This window comes from Nycticebus coucang, chromosome 7 (assembly GCF_027406575.1).
Source record: "Nycticebus coucang isolate mNycCou1 chromosome 7, mNycCou1.pri, whole genome shotgun sequence".
Lineage (NCBI taxonomy): Eukaryota > Metazoa > Chordata > Mammalia > Primates > Lorisidae > Nycticebus > Nycticebus coucang.
Genome location: NC_069786.1, coordinates 33,851,079 through 33,869,296, shown reverse-complemented (window position 1 = coordinate 33,869,296; position 18,218 = coordinate 33,851,079).

Below are 18,218 nucleotides of genomic sequence, written 5' to 3'. Positions count from 1 at the left end.
TGTTTTGATCACTATCAATTTATAGTATAATCTGAGGTCTAGTAGCATTATTCCTCCTGCTTTGCTTTTATTTCTGAGTAATGTCTTGGCTATTTGAGGATTTTTCTGATTTCATATAAAATGAAGTTTTTTTTTTTGAGATTTTTAAGTATGACAGTAGAGCTTTAATAGGGATTGCATTAAAATTATATATTGCTTTGGGTAGTATGGACATTTTAACAATTGATTCTTCCCAGCCATCAGGACATTATGTTTTTCCATTTGTTAACATTTTCAGCTATTTATTTTCTTTGAGTTTCATAGTTCTCTTTATAGAGATCTTTCACGTCCTTTGTTAGATAAACTCCCAAATATTTCATCTTCTTTGGCACTACTGTAAATGGAATAGAGTCCTTAACTGTTTTTTCAGCTTGACTATTGTTGGTATATAGGCTACTGATTTGTGAATGTTGATTTTGTAACCTGAGACGCTGCTGTATTCCTTGATCAATTCTAAGAGTTTTGTAGTAGAATCCCTGGTGTTTTCCAGATACAAATCATATCATCTGCGAGGAGCAAAAGTCTGATCTTTTCTGACCCTATATGGATACCTTTGATCACCTTTTTTTCCCTACTTGCAATGGTTGAAACTTCCATTAGAATGGTAAAGAACTGTGGAAACATTGGGCAGCCTTGTCTGGTTCCTGATCTGAGTGGAAATGATTTCAATTTAACTCCATTCAATACCATATCAGCTGTGGGTTTGCTGTAGATAGCCTCTATCATTTTTTTAATTTTTTTTTATTAAATCATAGCTGTGTACATTGATATGATCATGGGGCATCATACACTCGATTCACAGACCATTTGACACATTTTCATCACAATGGTTAACATAGCCTTCCTGGCCTGTATCATTTTAAGAAATCTTCCTTCTATACCCGTTTTCTTAAGTGTTCTGATCATGAAGGGATGCTGGATATTATCAAAAGCTTTTTCTGCATCAACTGAGAGAATCATATGGTCTTTGTTTTTTAATTTGTTTATGTGCTGAATTATACTTATACATTTAGGTATCTTGAACCAGCCTTGAGACCCTGGGATAAAACCTACTTGGTCATGATGTATAATTTGTTTGATGTGTTTCTCTATTCTGTTTGTTAGGATCTTGTTGAATATTTTTGCATCTATATTCATTAGTGATATTGGTCTATAATTTTCTTTTCTTGTTAGGTCTTTTCCTGGTTTGGGGATTGGGGAGATGTTTGCTTCATACAGCATGTTGGGTAGTATTCCTTATTTTTCTATATTTTGGAACAGGTTGAGTAATATAGGTACTAGTTCCACTTTAAAGGTTTGGTAGAATTCTAATGTGAAGCCAACTGGTCCCGGGCTTTTCTTTTTACGGAGATTTTGTATCGTTGATGCTATTTTAGAACTTGATATAGGCCTGTTCAACATTTCCACTTGATTCTGGTTAAGTCTTGGAAGGTAACATGCTTCCAAGTATTGGTCAATTTCCTTCAGATTTTCATATTTTCTGAGAATAAAGTTTCTTGTTTCATTAAGGATGTTTTGAATTTCTGAGGAGTCTTTTGTTATCTCATCTTTGTCATTTCTGATTGATGAAATTAGAGATTGTACTCTTTTTTTCCTAGTTAGGTTAGCCAAAGGTTTATCTATTTTATTGATCTTTTCAAAAATCCAACTTTTTGATTTATTGATCTGTTGTATAATCCTTTTGCTTTCAATTTCATTTAATTCTGCTCTAATTTTGGTTATTGCTTTCCTTCTACTGGTTTGGAGTTGGAATGTTCTTCCTTTTCCAGTTGCTTGAGATGTCCCATTAAGTTGTTAACTTCCTTCCTTTCCGTTCTCTTGAGGAAGGCTTGCAGTGCTATAAACTTCCCTCTTAGGAGTGCCTTTGTGGTATCCCAGAGGTTCTGATAGTTCATGTCTTCATTGTCTTTTTGTTAAAAAATTTAGTAATTTCTTTCTTTTTATTTTTTATTTTTATTTTTATTGTTAAATCATAGCTGTGTATATTAGTGCAATCAAGGGGTACAAGGTGCTGATTTCATATACAATCTGAAATATTCTCATCAAACTGTTCAATGTAGCCATGATGGCATTTTCTTAGTTATTGTATGTAGGCATTTGTATTTTGCCTTTAGTAAGTTCCACCTGTACCCATTCTAAGATGCACCATACATGTGGTCCCACCCGATACCCTTCCTCCATCCTAACCTCCTCGATCCCTTCCCCTTCCTTGGCGCTTTTCTCATACTCACGTGCTATAGTTGGGTTATAGCCTTCATGTGACAGCTATAATTTAGCTTCATACTAGGGATGAGTTCATTGGATAGTTTTTCTTCCAATCCAGAGATACTTTCCTGAGAAGAATATGTTCCAGCTCCATCCATGTAGACATGAAAAAGGTAAAGTCTCCATCTTTCTTTAAGGCTGCATAATATTCCATGGTATACATGTACCACAATTTGCTAGTTCATTTGTGGATCGATGGGCACTTGGGCATCTTCTTTGACTTAGCAATTATAATTGGGCTGCAATAAATATTCTGGAACAGATGTCTTTGTTATATTGTGATTTTTGGTCTTCTGGATCTAAACCTAGTAAAGAAATTACAAGATAGAATGACAACTCTATGTTTAGGTCTCTAAGTATTCTCCAAACATCCTTCCAGAAGGAACGTATAAGTGTGCATTCCCACAAGCAATGGAGAAGTGTGCCCTTTTCTCCACATCCACGCCAACATCTCTGGTTTTGGGATTTTGTTATGTGGGCTATTCTTACTGGGGGTAGGTGATATCTCAAAGAAGTTTTCATTTGCATTTCTCTGATGATTAAAGATGATGAGCTTTAGATGTCTGGAACAGAATAGAGAACCAAGAGATGAATCCAGCTGCTTACCATTGTTTGATCTTTGACCAGCCAATTAAAAACATTCAGTGGGGAAAAGATTTAACAAATGGTGCTGTGTGAACTGGCTGCCAACCTGTAGAAGATTGAAACTGGACGCACACCTTTCAGCATTAACTAAGATAGACTCTCACTGGATAAAAGATTTAAACTTAAGATATGAAACTATAAAAATACTTGAAGAAAGTGCAGGGACAACTCTTAAAGGAATCGGCCTGGGTGAATATTTTATGAGGAAGTCTCCCCAGGCAATTGAAGTAGTATCAAAAATACACTACTGAGACCTGACCAAATGAAAAAGCTCTGCGCAGTCAAGAACATAGTAAGTTAAGCAAGCAGACAGCCCTCAGAATGGGAGAAAATAGTTGCATGTTATACCTCCAATAAAGGTCTAATAACCAGAATCCACAGAGAACTCAAACATATTAGCAAGAAAAGAACACGTGATCCCATCTCAGGGTGGGCAAGGGACTTAAAGAGAAACTACTCTAAAGAAGACAGACACACAATCTACAAACACATGAAAAAAAGGTAATTTCTTTCTTAATCTCATCTATAACCCAGCTAAAATTCAGCATAAGGTTATTTAAATACCATGTTTTTGTATGAGTATGTAGATTCCTGTTGTTTCTGAGTTCAACTTATATTCCATGGTGGTCTGAGAAGATGCAAGGAATAATTTCTATTCCTTTAAATTTACTGAGGTGAGACTTGTGACCTAAGATGTGATCGATTTTGAAATATGTTCCATGAGCTGATGAGAAGTATGTGTATTTAATTTTGTTGGGATGAAATGCTCTGTAGATGTCTGCTAAATCCAAATGTTGGATGGTTAGGTTTAAATCTAAAATTTCTTTGCTCAACTTCTTATTGGAGGATCTATCCAACACTGCCAAAGGAGTGTTGAAATCTCTGACTATTATGGAGCTGGAGGAAATCAAGTTGCTCATGTCCGTTAGAGTTTCTCTTATAAATTGAGGCACATTCTGGCTGGGTGCATAGATATTAATAATTGAAATCTCATCATATCGAGTATTACCCTTAACAAAAATGAAGTGAATTTTCTTATCCTTCCTTACTTTTTTTGGTTTAAAGCCTATTGTATCTGCAAATAGAATTGCAATACCTGCTTATTTCTGATTTCCATTTGCCTAAAATATGGACAACCATCCTTTCACCCTGAGTCTATATTTGTCTTTTATAGTCAGATGAGATTCTAGTATACAGCAAATATATAGCCTGAGAGTTTATATCCAGTCAGCCAACCTGTGCCTCTTTAGAGGACAGTTTAAGCCATTCACATTAATGTAGAATATTGATAAGCCTGGTAAAATTTGGGGTATTGAGTTTTTCAAAAGTCCAGTGGATATTTTTAATTTTTTCACCCCTGTGGAAGTTGAAGTTTGAGCAAAAGACTCAGAGTGAGTTTACATTTGTAGTAGAGGATTGTGCTGGTCATTATGGAGAATAGGTCTGAGTATATCCTGAAGAGCTGGTTTGGTTATGGCAAGTTTTTTCAACATGTGAATGTCATTAAGGTATTTAATTTCTCCATCATAATTGAAATTCAGTTTAGTTGGATGCAGGATCCTGGGTTGAAAGTTATTTTGTTTTAGTTGATTAAAATTCGATGACCATCAGTACATGGTGTGAGATAAAACTCAAAGTCACATTCAGGAATTTCAAGAAGGCAGTTTCTTTTTTTCATTTCAGGAATGATGTGCCCAAGAACATTTTGTGCAAGAAAATTTTTAAAAACCAAGCGGGAGGGGGGAGACAAGATGGCTGACTGAAGCCAGATTTCCACAGAGGCTCCCATCCAGAAGGAGTTAAAGGACAGAAATTTAGCAAGTAACCTGGTGGATTTGAGCTGAACCAAGAGAGAAGTTTGAAGAATGCACATCAACCCCACTGACGCGAGCTGTGACCTCAAAGATACAAACAAAGGTACAAAATCCATCACCAAGTAGACAGGAGTCCCCTCCCTCATGAAAACAGCTTGGAGTTCCCCACAAACAAATAAGCAGAGTACAAAGGTCCTCCCACTATACTTCACAAGAGAGACCCTCTAAAAACTGGACCTACCTCCCCTACTAGGGTGCCACGGCGTTCTCCTGCCAGGCATAAAACTGTATAAAACTGTATATATTCTCTACCTGCAACTCTGAGCTCCCAGTACTCCCTTCCACTCTCACTCTGAGGTCCGGAGGCCTGTCCCCAAAGAGTCGAGATTCTTGGGTGATTTCTCAAGGGATGTGGACAGTGCCTAAACTGCAGTTGGTCAGTGCTGACTCTGGGGCATGGGAGTGAGGAGAGGACGGTTGGCTGAAAGGGAACCACACTGGAGTAGCAATGCCCTGAGGCATAGAGAAACAGCCATCTTTTAGCAACAATAGGGCTCACTCCTGGATATTCTGAAGCCACACCTCCTCTCTCGCTTGACAACCAGAGGAGGACGGGCATCTACTCAGGTGGCAACCACCATGGAACAGATATGGGACAGAAACGCAGGCCCTGTGAGTAAAGGGTTTGCCTGAGGTGGTACCGAACAGGGTGGAGTGCAGAAACTAGAAACACACTCGCAGACACGGGAAGTTCCCAGGGCAGGGCTGACCCAGAGGATTGCTTTACTGAGCCTATGATGCACCCAGCCCCCAGGGGATCATCAGCCTATAGAAAAAGGAAACAGGAGACTAGAACTGACAGGTAACTGAATACAAACCTGCAGGAGCAAAGACAGGGCCTAAGGTGAAGGCTCTGGGACCTCAAAACAGCTTCTCTTCTGTAGGGGAATTTAGCAGGGACAGAAACAAATTCCCACAAAGTTGTTCTCTTCTGTTAGTAACATCAATCAGGGACAGGGCTGGAACTGAGTCAACACCCCCCAGCCTCCTTCAAGTGCCCAAGGTTGTCATGCCTCACCTCCCCCTGCTAGATAGAGGCAGAGTGCAGTGACCTCGCTGAGCACAAATAGATTTCCTTGTGATTCAGGCAAGTGCAACCCCCTGGAGTATCTGTTCACTACAGGCAACTGGGTCAGCCAACTGCGGAGCTATCAGTGACTGGGTGTGACAGAGATGCAAGGTGGGGAAGGAGGCACCAAGCTTCCCAGACAGATCTATTTTCTGGGTGGCTCTTCATGACTCCACGCAGCACTGGAGGAAGCCATATGAGAGTAGTCACCAGATGCTGGTAATCCAGTAGCCAGAGACCTTTTAAACTCTCCCACCTGAGACAGGTGCTGACTGAGACAATTGATTTGGACCTTTTGAACTGAGCCAATCTCCTGAGGACTATTCAGGTGGTGCCCTGGGTGTTTGGTTATAGGAAGATTTGATTTTCCTTTTCCAATTGTTGCCTGTAGGGGGCGGGGTGACTTAATTGCTGGTATTTCTCTACAGATGAGACTTCAACCTAGAGTAACTGTTTCACGAGGGTCGAACAGAAACCAGCTTAAAATAAGACAGAACCACTTAGCCCACCAAACAAAACAGGGCCCCAGTTTCTCAGGCCTTGGCACTGTATGTGTCACTGACAAAGCTCCAGGGGAAAAATGAAATGTTGTAAAACAATCACCGGGCAGAATCAGCAGAAAAACTCTGGTAACATGAATAACCAGAATAGACCAAACCCCCGAAGGAAAGATATGGCAGATGTAAATGAAGATCCCATTCATAAACAGCTGGCCGCGATGTAAGAAATCAAATGCGAAATTTGGATTGCAAACAAGATTAATAAAATGGAGGAAAATTTGGAATTAGGAATTTAAGCAGCAATTCGAAAGTTGTAATTAGAAATTCGAGGAAAAATTCAAAAGTTATCTCAAGAATTTAACGAATTTAAAGAGAAAACCACCAAATATTTAGACACCCAGAAACAAGAATTTGCAGCTCTCAAGGATCTGAAAAATATAGTAGAATCCCTCAGTAACAGAGTGGAGCAAGCAGAGGAAAGGATTTCTGACATTGAAGACAAAGCCTTTGAATGCTCCCAAACTCTCAAAGACCAAGAGAAATGGAGGGCAAAAATGGATCATTCTCTCAGAGAACTCTGGGATAATTCGAAGAAAGCTAATATCCACCTCATTGGAATCCCTAAAACTGATGAAGTGGCCTCGCTAGGCACCAAGGTCCTTCTCCATGAAATTATGAAAGAGAACTTTCCAGACATGCCTAGAGATTCTGAAATTCAGATAGCAGACAGTTTCAGAACACCAGCACATCTCAACCCCAATAAGACATCCCCCAGGCACATCATAATTAACTTCACTAAAATTAATATGAAGGAGAAAATTCTCAAAGCAGCCAGACGTAAGAAAGCCATTACCCACAAAGGGAAGAATATTAGAATGACTGCAGATCTCTCTGCTGAAACTTTTCAAGCCAGAAAAGGGTAGTCATCGACTTTTAATCTCCTAAAGCAAAATAACTTTCAACCCCAGATCCTGTATCCAGCTAAACTGAGTTTCATTTATGATGGAGAAATTAAATACTTCAATGACATTCATATGTTGAAGAAATTTGCCATAACCAAACGAGCTCTTCAGGATATTCTCAGACCTATCTTCCATAACGACCAACCCAATCCTCTACCACAAAAGTAAACTCACTCAGAAACTTTTGATCAAACTCCAACTTCCACACTGGTGAAAGGATTAAAAATGTCCACTAGACTTTCAAAACACTTGATACCCAAAATATTACCAGACTTATCAATATTCTCCATTAATGTGAATGGCTTAAACTGTCCTCTAAAGATGCACAGGTTAGCTGACTGGATACAAAAACTCAGGCCAGATATTTTGTGCATACAAGGGTCACATCTTACCTTAAAAGACAAATATAGACTCAGGGTGAAAGGATGGTCATCCATATTTCAGGCAAATGGTAATCAGAAAAACCAGGTATTGCAATTTTATTTGCAGATACAATAGGCTTTAAACCAACAAAAGTAAGGAAGGATAAGAATGGTCACCTCATATTTGTTAAGGGTAATATTCAATATGATGAGATTCCAATTATTAATATCTATGCACGCAGCCAGAATGCACCTCAATTTATAAGAGAAACTCTAACAGACATGAGCAACTTGATTTCCTTCAGCTCCATAATAGTCAGAGATTTCAATACTTTTTTGGAAGTGTTGGATTGATCCTCCAAGAAGAAGCTGAGCAAAGAAATTTTAGATTTAAATCTAACCATCCAACATTTGGATTTAGCAGACATCTACAGAGCATTTCATCCGAACAAAACTGAATACACATACTTCTCATCAGCCCATGAACATATTTCAAAATCGATCACATCTTAGGTCACAAGTCTAACCTCAGTAAATTTAAAGGAATAGAAATTATTCCTTGCATCTTCTCTCCACCATGGTATAAAAGTTGAGCTCAGTAACAACAGGATTCTGCATACTCATACAAAAACATAGAAGTTAAATAACCTTATGCTAAATGATAGCTGGGTCAGAGATGAGATTAAGAAGGAAATTGACAAATTTTTGGAACAAAACGACAATGAAGACACGAATTATCAGAACCTCTGGGATACTGCAAAGGGAGTCCTAAGAGGGAAATTTTTAGCACTGCAAGCCTTCCTCAAGAGAATGGAAAGAAAGGAAGTTAACAACTTAATGGGACATCTCAAGCAACAGGAAAAGGAAGAACATTCCAACCCCAAATACAGTGGAAGGAAAGAAATAACCAAAATTAGAGCAGAATTAAATGAAATTGAAAGCAAAAGGATTATACAACAGATCAATAAATCAAAAAGTTGGATTTTTGAAAAGATCAATAAAATAGATAAACCTTTGGCTAACCTAACTAGGAAAAAAAGAGTACAATCTCTAATTTCATCAATCAGAAATGACAAAGATGAGATAACAAAAGACTCCTCAGAAATTCAAAACATCCTTAATGAAACAAGAAACTTTATTCTCAGAAAATATGAAAATCTGAAGGAAATTGACCAATACTTGGAAGCATGTTACCTTCCAAGACTTAACCAGAATCAAGTGGAAATGTTGAACAGGCCTATATCAAGTTCTAAAATAGCATCAACGATACAAAATCTCCGTAAAAAGAAAAGCCCGGGACCAGTTGGCTTCACATCAGAATTCTACCAAACCTTTAAAGTGGAACTAGTATCTATATTACTCAACCTGTTCCAAAAATCTAGAAAAATAAGGAATACTACCCAACATGCTGTATGAAGCAAACATCTCCCCAATCCCCAAACCAGGAAAAGACCTAGCAAGAAAAGAAAATTATAGACCAATATCACTAATAAATATAGATGCAAAAATATTCGACAAGATCCTAACAAACAGAATAGAGAAACACATCAAACAAATTATACATCATGACCAAGTAGGTTTTATCCCAGGGTCTCAAGGTTGGTTCAAGATACCTAAATGTATAAGTATAATTCAGCACATAAATAAATTAAAAAACAAAGACCATACAATTCTCTCAATTGATGCAGTAAAAGCTTTTGATAATATCCAGCATCCCTTCATGATCAGAACACTGAAGAAAAGGGGTATAGAAGGAAGATTTCTTAAAATGATAGAGGCCATCTACAGCAAACCCACAGCCAATATGGTATTGAATGGAGTTAAATTGAAATCATTTCCACTCAGATCAGGAACCAGACAATGTTTGCACTGTTCTTTACCATTCTAATGGAAGTTTTATCCATCACAATTAAGGAAGAAAAGGTGATCAAAGGTATCCATATAGGGTCAGAAGAGATCAAACTTTTGTTCCTCGCAGATGATATGATTGTATACCAGAAAAACACCAGGGATTCTACTACAAAACTCTTAGAAGTGATCAAGGAATACAGTAGCGTCCTAGGTTACAAAATCAACATTCACAAATCAGTAGCCTTTATATATACCAACAATAGTCAAGCTGAAAAAACAGTTAAGGACTCTATTCCATTTACAGTAGTGCCAAGAAAGATGAAATATTTGGGAGTTTATCTAACAAAGGACGTGAAAGATCTCTATAAAGAGAACTATGAAACTCAAAGAAAAGAAATAGCTGAAAATGTTAACAAATGGAAAAACATAACGTCCTGACGGCTGGGAAGAATCAACATTGTTAAAATATCCATACTACCCAAAAAATATACAATTTTAATGAAATCCCTATTAAAGCTCCACTGTCATACTTTTAAGATCTTCAAAAAACAATACTTCGTTTTATATGGAATCAGAAAAACCCTCAAATATCCAAGACATTACTCAGAAATAAAAACAAAGCAGGAGGAATCACACAACCAGACCTTAGACTATACTACAAATTGATAGTGATCACAACAGTATGGTACTTGCACAAAACAGAGAAGTAGATGTCTGGAACAGAATAGAGAACCAAAAAATGAATCCAGCTACTTATGTTATTTAAATTTTGACAAGCCAATTAAAAATATTCAGTGGGGAAAAGATTAACTATTTAACAGATGGTGCTTGGTGAACTTGCTGGCATCCTGTAGAAGACTGAAACTGGCTAGAGGGATTAAAGACGGCGGTCGAGTAACAGCTTCCCTGCTACTGGGCACAGTGAATCCACCAAAATAAGATTCTAGGCAACTCTGGCTGGTGGAATCTGCCTATAATCATACCTTTGAGGATGCAGGGACTCAGCAAGGGACTTCTGGACCTCAAAAAGAGGACAGAAACAGTGGGAAACTGGCAAGTGGTTGCAAGTATTCGATTGACCTAATCAAGCTGGCAACCGTAAGTACAAGTGGCAGTGAAACTGCAAACAAGAAAGGCCTTACCTGTGAACTGTTTCAGTGTTTTTGGACTTGGCACTCAGTTGAACTGCCTTGGGGAGAGCTTAAGCAGGATTGCGGAGAACTTTGGGGATTGTCTGGGGCCCCAGACAGAGACGCTGAGCTGGACTGCAGGGAACCATTGTGTGAGAGAACTGCCCCGGCAAGCTCCGCCCTCAGGGACCCAGAGCAAGGATTGGGGGAGATCTAGTAACATAGAGACTGAACAGCTTAAAGGTAGGGACTGAGCTGTCTTACAGACTTAAACCTTTGGGGCAGAGTGAGACAGTTTTGGCACACTGGAAGCTCGCGCTGTTGCCCTGGGTAGAGTGCCATGGTGTCACAGTTCATAGCAATCTCAAACTGCTGGGCTTGGCACCACCCGGACCTCCATAAGATCTGTGCTGGGATGCCACACAAACCGAGCCTCTGCATGCCCTGACCAGTAACTGTGGGAGCCGTGCAACCCTGTGTTCTCCCTCCTTTGTCCTCCAAGCCTCCACACTGGCCCGCTCATCTGGCCGGGAATACTGGTAGCCGCGTGCCCTCTGAAGCCCTCCCTGCCTCTGTGTAGAGCCCTTCTACTGGCCAGAGACTGCTGGATTTCTGACATTGAAGACAAAGTTTTTGAACCCTCCCAAACTCTCAAAGAGGATGAGAAATGGAGGGCAAAAACAGATCACTCTCTCAGAGAGCTCTAGGATGATTCGAAGAAAACCAATATTCCTCTTATAGGGATCTCCAAAAGCAACGAATTGGCTTTACAAGGCACAGAATCTCTTCTCCATGAGATTATGAAGGAGAAATTTCCAGACGTGCCAAGAGATTCTGAAATTCAGATAGCAGACAGTTTCAGAACTCCAGCACGACTCAACCCAAATAAGACATCGCCCAGACACATCATAATCAATTTCACTAAAGTTAATATGAAGGAGAAAATTCTGAAAGCTGCCAGACAAAAGAAAAACATTACCTAAAGGGGAAGACTATTAGAATAACTTCAGATCTCTCTGACGAAAGCTTTCAAGCTAGAAAAGGATGGTCATCGACTTTTAAACTCCTAAAACAAAATAACTTTCAACCCAGGATCCTATACCCAGCTAAAATGAGTTTCATTTATGACGGAGAAATTAAATATTTCAATGACATTCACATGTTGAAGAAATTTGCCAAAAGTAAACCAGCTCTCCAGGATATTCTCACAACTATCCTCCATAAAGACCAGCGTAATCCTCCACCACAAAAGTAAACCCACCCAGAAAATTTTGATCAAATTCCAACTTCGACAGTCGCAAAAGGATTAAAAATGTACACCAGACTCTCAAAAGGCTTATCAATATTCTCAATTAGTGCGAATGGTTTAAACTGTCCTCTAAAGAGGCACAGGTTGGCTGACTGGATAAAAAAGCTCAAGCCAGATATCTGCTGCATACAAGAATCGCTTCTAACATTAAAAGACAAATACAGACTCAAGGTGAAGGGATGGTCATCTATATTCCAGGCAAATGGAAAGCAGAAAAAAGCAGGCATAGCAATCCTGTTTGCAGATGCAGTAGGCTTTACACCAACCAAAATAATTAAGGATAAGGATGGAAACTTTATATTTGTTAAAGGTAATAACAATATGATGAGATCTCAATTATTATTATTTATGCACCCAAACACAACACACCTCAATTTATAAGAGAAACTCTAACAGACATGAGCAACTCGATTTCCTCCACTTCCATAGTATTTGGAGATTTTAACACCCCTTTAGCAGTGCTGGATAGATCCTCCAAAAAGAAGCTAAAGCAAAGAAATTTTAGATTTAAACTCAACCATTCAACATCTGGACTTAACAGACATCTACACAACATTTCATCCCAAAAAAACTGAATACACATTCTTCTCATCAGCCCACGGAACATACTCCAAAATTGACCACATCCTATGCCACAAATCTAACCTCAGCAAATTTAAAAAAATAGAAATTATTCCTTGCATCTTCTCAGACCATCATGGAATAAAAGTTGAACTCAATAACAACAGGAACCTGCATACCCATACAAAAACATGGAAGCTAAACAACCTTATGCTGAAGGATAGATGGGTTATAGAGGAGATTAAGAAGGAAATCACCAATTTTTGGAACAAAACAACAATCAAGACATGAATTACCAGAACCTCTGGGATATGGCAATAGGCAAATTTATAGCACTGCAAGCCTTCCTCAAAAAAACGGAAAGAGAGGAAGTTGATAATGGGACATCTCAAGCAATGGGAGAAGAAGAACACTCCAACCCCAAACCCAGCAGAAGAAATAACCAAAATCAGAGCAGAACTACATAAATCCAAAAGTCGTTTTTTTATAAAGATCAATGAAATAGATAAACCTTTGGCAAACCTCACCAGGAAAAAAAGAGTAAAATCACTAACTTCATCAAACAGAATGGTAAAGATGAAATAACAACAGACCCCTCAGAAATTAAAAAAATTCTTAATGAATACTACAAAAAACTCTTCTCTCAGAAATATGAAAATCTGAAAGAAATCAACCAATACTTGGAAGTATGCCACCTACCAAGATTTAGCCAGAACGAAGTGGAAATGTTGAACAGGCCTATATCAAGTTCTGAAATAGCATCAAATATACAAAATCTCCCTAAAAAGAAAAGCCCAGGACCAGATGGCTTTACGTCAGAATTCTACCAAACATTTAAAGAACTAGTTCCTATACTACTAAACCTCTTCCAAAATATAGAAAAAGAAGGAATATTACCTAGCACATTCTACGAAGCAAACATCACCTTGATCCCCAAACCAGGGAAAGACCCAACAAGAAAAGAAAATTACAGACCAATATTAATAATGAATATTGATGCTAAAATACCCAATAAGATCCTAACAAACAGAATCCAACAACACATCAAAAAATTATTCACCATGACCAAGTTGGATTTATCCCAGGGTCTCAAGGCTGGTTCACTATACCTAAATCTATAAAGGTAATTCAACACATAAACAAACTAAAAAATAAGGATCATATGATTCTTTCAATTGATGCAGAAAAAGCTTTTGATAATATCCAGCATCACTTCATGATCAGAACACTTTAAAAAATTGGAATAAAAGGGACATTTCTTAAACTAATAGAGGCCAACTACAGCAAACACTCAGCCAATATCATATTGAATGGAGTTAAATTGAAATCACTGACATTTAGATCAGGAGCCAGGCAAGGTTGCCCATTGTCTCCATTGCTCTTTAACATTGTAATGGAAGTTTTAGCCATTGCAATTAGGGATGAAAAGGTGATCAAGGGTATCCACCTAGGGTCAGAAGAGATCAAACTTTCACTCTTCACAGATGCTATGATCGTATATCTGGAAAACACTAGGGATTCTACTACAAAACTTTTAGAAGTGATCAAGGAATACAGCAATGTCTCAGGCTACAAAATCAACACCCATAAATCTGTAGGCTTTATGTATACCAACAATAACCAAGCTGAGAAAGCAGTCAAGAACACTATTCCTTTCAAAGTAGTGCCAAAGCAGATGAAATATTTGGGAGTATACGTAACAAAGGATGAGAAAGATCTCTACAAAGAGAACCATGAAACTTTAAGAAAAGAAATAGCTGAAGATGTTAACAAATGGAAAAACATACCATGCTCATGGCTGGGAAGAATCAACATTGTTAAAATGTCTATACTACCCAAAGCAATATACAATTTTAATGCAATTCCTAATAAAGCTCCATTGTCATATTTTAAAGATCTTGAAAAAATAATATTTCATTTTATATGGAATCAGAAAAAAGCTCAAATACCCAAAACATTACTCAGCAATAAAAACACAGCAGGAGGAATCACGCTGCCAGACCTGACACTGTACTATAAATCGATTGTGATCAAAACAGATGGTACTGGCACAAAACCCGAGAAGTAGATGTCTGGAACAAAATAGAGAACCAAGAGATGAATCCAGCTACTTACCATTATCTGATCTTTGACAAGCCGATTAAAAACATTCAGTGGGTAAAAGACTCTATTTAACAAATGGTGCTGGGTAAACTGGCTGGCAACCTGTAGAAGATTGAAACTGGACCCACACCTTTCAACATTAACTAAGATAGACTCTCACTGGATAAATAATTTAAACTTAAGACATGAAACTATAAAAATACTTGAAGAAGTTAATGGAAAACTCTTGAAGGAATCGCCTGGGTGAATATTTTATGAGAAGGACTCCCCAGGCAATTAAAGCAGTACCAAAAATACACTACTGGGACCTGATCAAACTAAAAAGCTTCTGCACAGCCAAGAACATAGTAAGTAAAGCAAGCAGACAGGCCTGAGAATGAGAGAAAATAGTTGCATGTTATACCTCCGATAAAGGTCTAATAACCAGAATCCACAGAGAACTCAAATGTATTAACAAGAAAAAAACAAGTGACCCCATCTCAGGGTGGGCAAGGGACTTGAAGAGAAACTTCTCTAAAGAAAACAGACGCACGATCTACAAACACATGAAAAACAGCTCATCATCCTTAATCACCAGAGAAATGCAAATCAAAACTACTCTGAGATATCACCTAAACCCCAGTAAGAGTAGCCCACATAACAAAATCCCAAAATCAGAGATGTTGGCTTGGATCTGGAGAAAAGGGCAAACTTTGCTGGTGGGAATGCATACTAATAGTTCCTTCTGAAAGATGTTTGGAGAATACTTAGAGACCTAAAAATAGACCTGCCATTCGATCCTATAATTCCTTTACTAGGTTTATACCCAGAAGACCAAAAATCACAACATAACAAGGACATCTGTACCAGAATGTTTATTGAAGCCCAATTCATAATTGCTAGGTCATGGAAGAAGCACAAGTGCCCATCGACCCACAAATGGACTAGCAAATTTTGGTACATGTATACCATGGAATTTTATGAAGTCTTAAAGAAAGATGGAGACTTTACCTCTTTCATGTTTACATGGATGGAGCTGGAACATATTCTTCTTAGCAAAGTATCTCAGGAATGGAAGGAAAAGTATCGAATGTACTCAGCTCTACTATGAAGCTAAATTATAGCTTTCACATGAAGGCTATAACCCAAATATAGCACAAGACTATGGGGAAAGGGCCAAGGAAGGGGAAGGGAGTGGGGATGTTTTGTTGGAGGGAGGGTAATGGGTGGGGTCACATCTATGGTGCATCTTAGATGGGTACAGGCAAAACTTACTAAATGCAGAATAAAAATGCCTACATACAATAACTAAGAAAATGCCATGAAGGCTATGTTCAACAGTTTGACGAGAATATTTCAGATTGTATATGAAATCTGCACATTGTACCCCTAGATTGCACTAATGTACACAGCTATGATTTAACAATAAAAATAGAGGGACTTTACCTAACAAATGCAAAAAAAAAATTATTGTAAAAACGTCTGGCCTCCCCTTCCCTCCCCTTTCTGTACTATAGAGGATATTTGGGGGGACCTTAACTAATGTGCATAATGCAATGGTATATTTCAAAACTATTAAGACAGGAGTGTAATTGTTTTACCACAACATATAAGTAAGTGGGGTGATGGATGTGTTAATCAGTTTGATGTAAGCATTTCACACCATGTATCCAATTAGTACACTGATCATTATAAATGCATCAATGTACACAGTTATGATTTAATAAATAAATAAAAAAAGTTCAATAAATAGTGAAAAAAAATAAAGTGGTGGAAGAGAAAACTCATCAACCTATATTGAGGTCAAATTATTCTTCAGGAGGGAAAGAGAAAGGAGGCCTTTCCCAGAAAAACAAAAACAGAAGTAATTCATCACTAGAAGACCTTCCCTACAAAAAAATGTTAAAGTTCTTCAAGGAGAAGGAAAATTATACAGGTCAGAAACTTGTAATTATAGCATGTGGATAAGTGAAGTGAATGACAGAAATGTCATAAGGAAGGGACGGGTGAATTGGGAATACTCAGTTAAAAGTTAGTTGCATTGAAGTTGTACAGTGTTATTTGGAGGTGTAATTATATTACTTAAAAATGTATATTTTCTCTTTACTACCTGCTCAAATTTACTATAAATCTATTTCAAAATAAAATATATTAAGAAAAAAAGAGGGGCAGGCGGAGCAAGATGGCAGCCGAGTAACAGCTTCCTTGCATCTGGGCACCGTGAGTCTGGGGAGATAGGACTCCAAGCATCTCTGGCTGCTGGGATCTGCCTATCATCACCCCTGAGAGGATACAGGGAGTCAGCAAGAGACTTCTGGACCCCAAGAGAAGGACTAAAACAGTGGAAAACCGGCAAGTGGTCGCGTGTGTTCAATCCGTCAAAACCGCCTGCAACTGTAAGTTCAGTAGCAGCGAGACTGCAAACCAGAAAGGCCTTACCTGTGAACTGTTTTGGTGTCTTTGGACTTGGCACTCAGCTGAACTGCCTTGGGGAGAGCCTGAGTGGGAGTGTGGAGAACTTTGGCCATTGTCTAGGGCCCCAGTCTGAGCCGCTGAGCCAGCGGAGCTATTAGTGTTTGGCTCTGGGTCACATGCAGCCATTGTGAGCCATCTGCCCCGGCAAGCTCCGCCCTCAGGGTAGCAGAGCTAGAATTGGTGGGAGCTGGTAACCCAGCGACCAAGTAGCCTAAGGGTGGGGTCTGAGCTGCCTTGCAGCCCTAACCCTCAGGGGCAGAGGGAGACCAGTTTTGGCACACAGGGTAAGTGGATAGCCACTTCAGCAGTGATTCCAGCGACAAGCACTTCCCCTGGGAAAGCGTCTGCTCAGCAAGTGAACAAGTTCAAAGAGCCTTTTAAGTGGGCTGAAGAGAGATTTAGGGTGTCTACCTGCTGGGGCTTGAGAAACTAGCAGCCTCCAGTCATAACAAAACTGTAATTAACATCTCATACCCCAGAAGACCACATGTTGCCCAGACAATATTCAATAACATTTACACACCGCTTTGTTTTTGGTTGTGTTTTTTTTTTTTTAATTTGGTTGTTTTTTTGTTTATTTTGATGTTGTTGATTGTTGTTTTGTTTTTTAAGTTCAACCTTTTCCATACAGATCCTTTTTCTCTCTCAATTTTTCCAGTTTAATTATAATTTCCCATTGCTGCCTATTTCAATAATTAGAACTTCATTTTTGTTAGTGTTTCTACCTCTATTATTTGGTTTTTCCAGCCAATTTTATCCCGTAAAGTTTTCTGTTTGCTTTTTTTGGTTTGATTTATAGCATTTTTGTCCATCCTCTCTACTTGGTGGAGGTAGGGTACTGTGTCTGATGAGGTTAGCAAAGAGCTGCTGACCTCAAGGGAACCACCCAACTGGGCACCCCAAGAAGGTGTTTTTTTTTTTTTAAGGTTATATCAAAGTACCCTACTATAAACCTATATTTCTCTGTCTCCCTCTTTCTGTGCCTCTCTTCTTTTTGTCAATATTACTTTTACCCACCCCCTCTCCTTTCTCTATTTTTCTTTTTTTTTAATCTTACCACTCGGTCCTCCTTTCTTTCATCCCTTTTTTGCTCT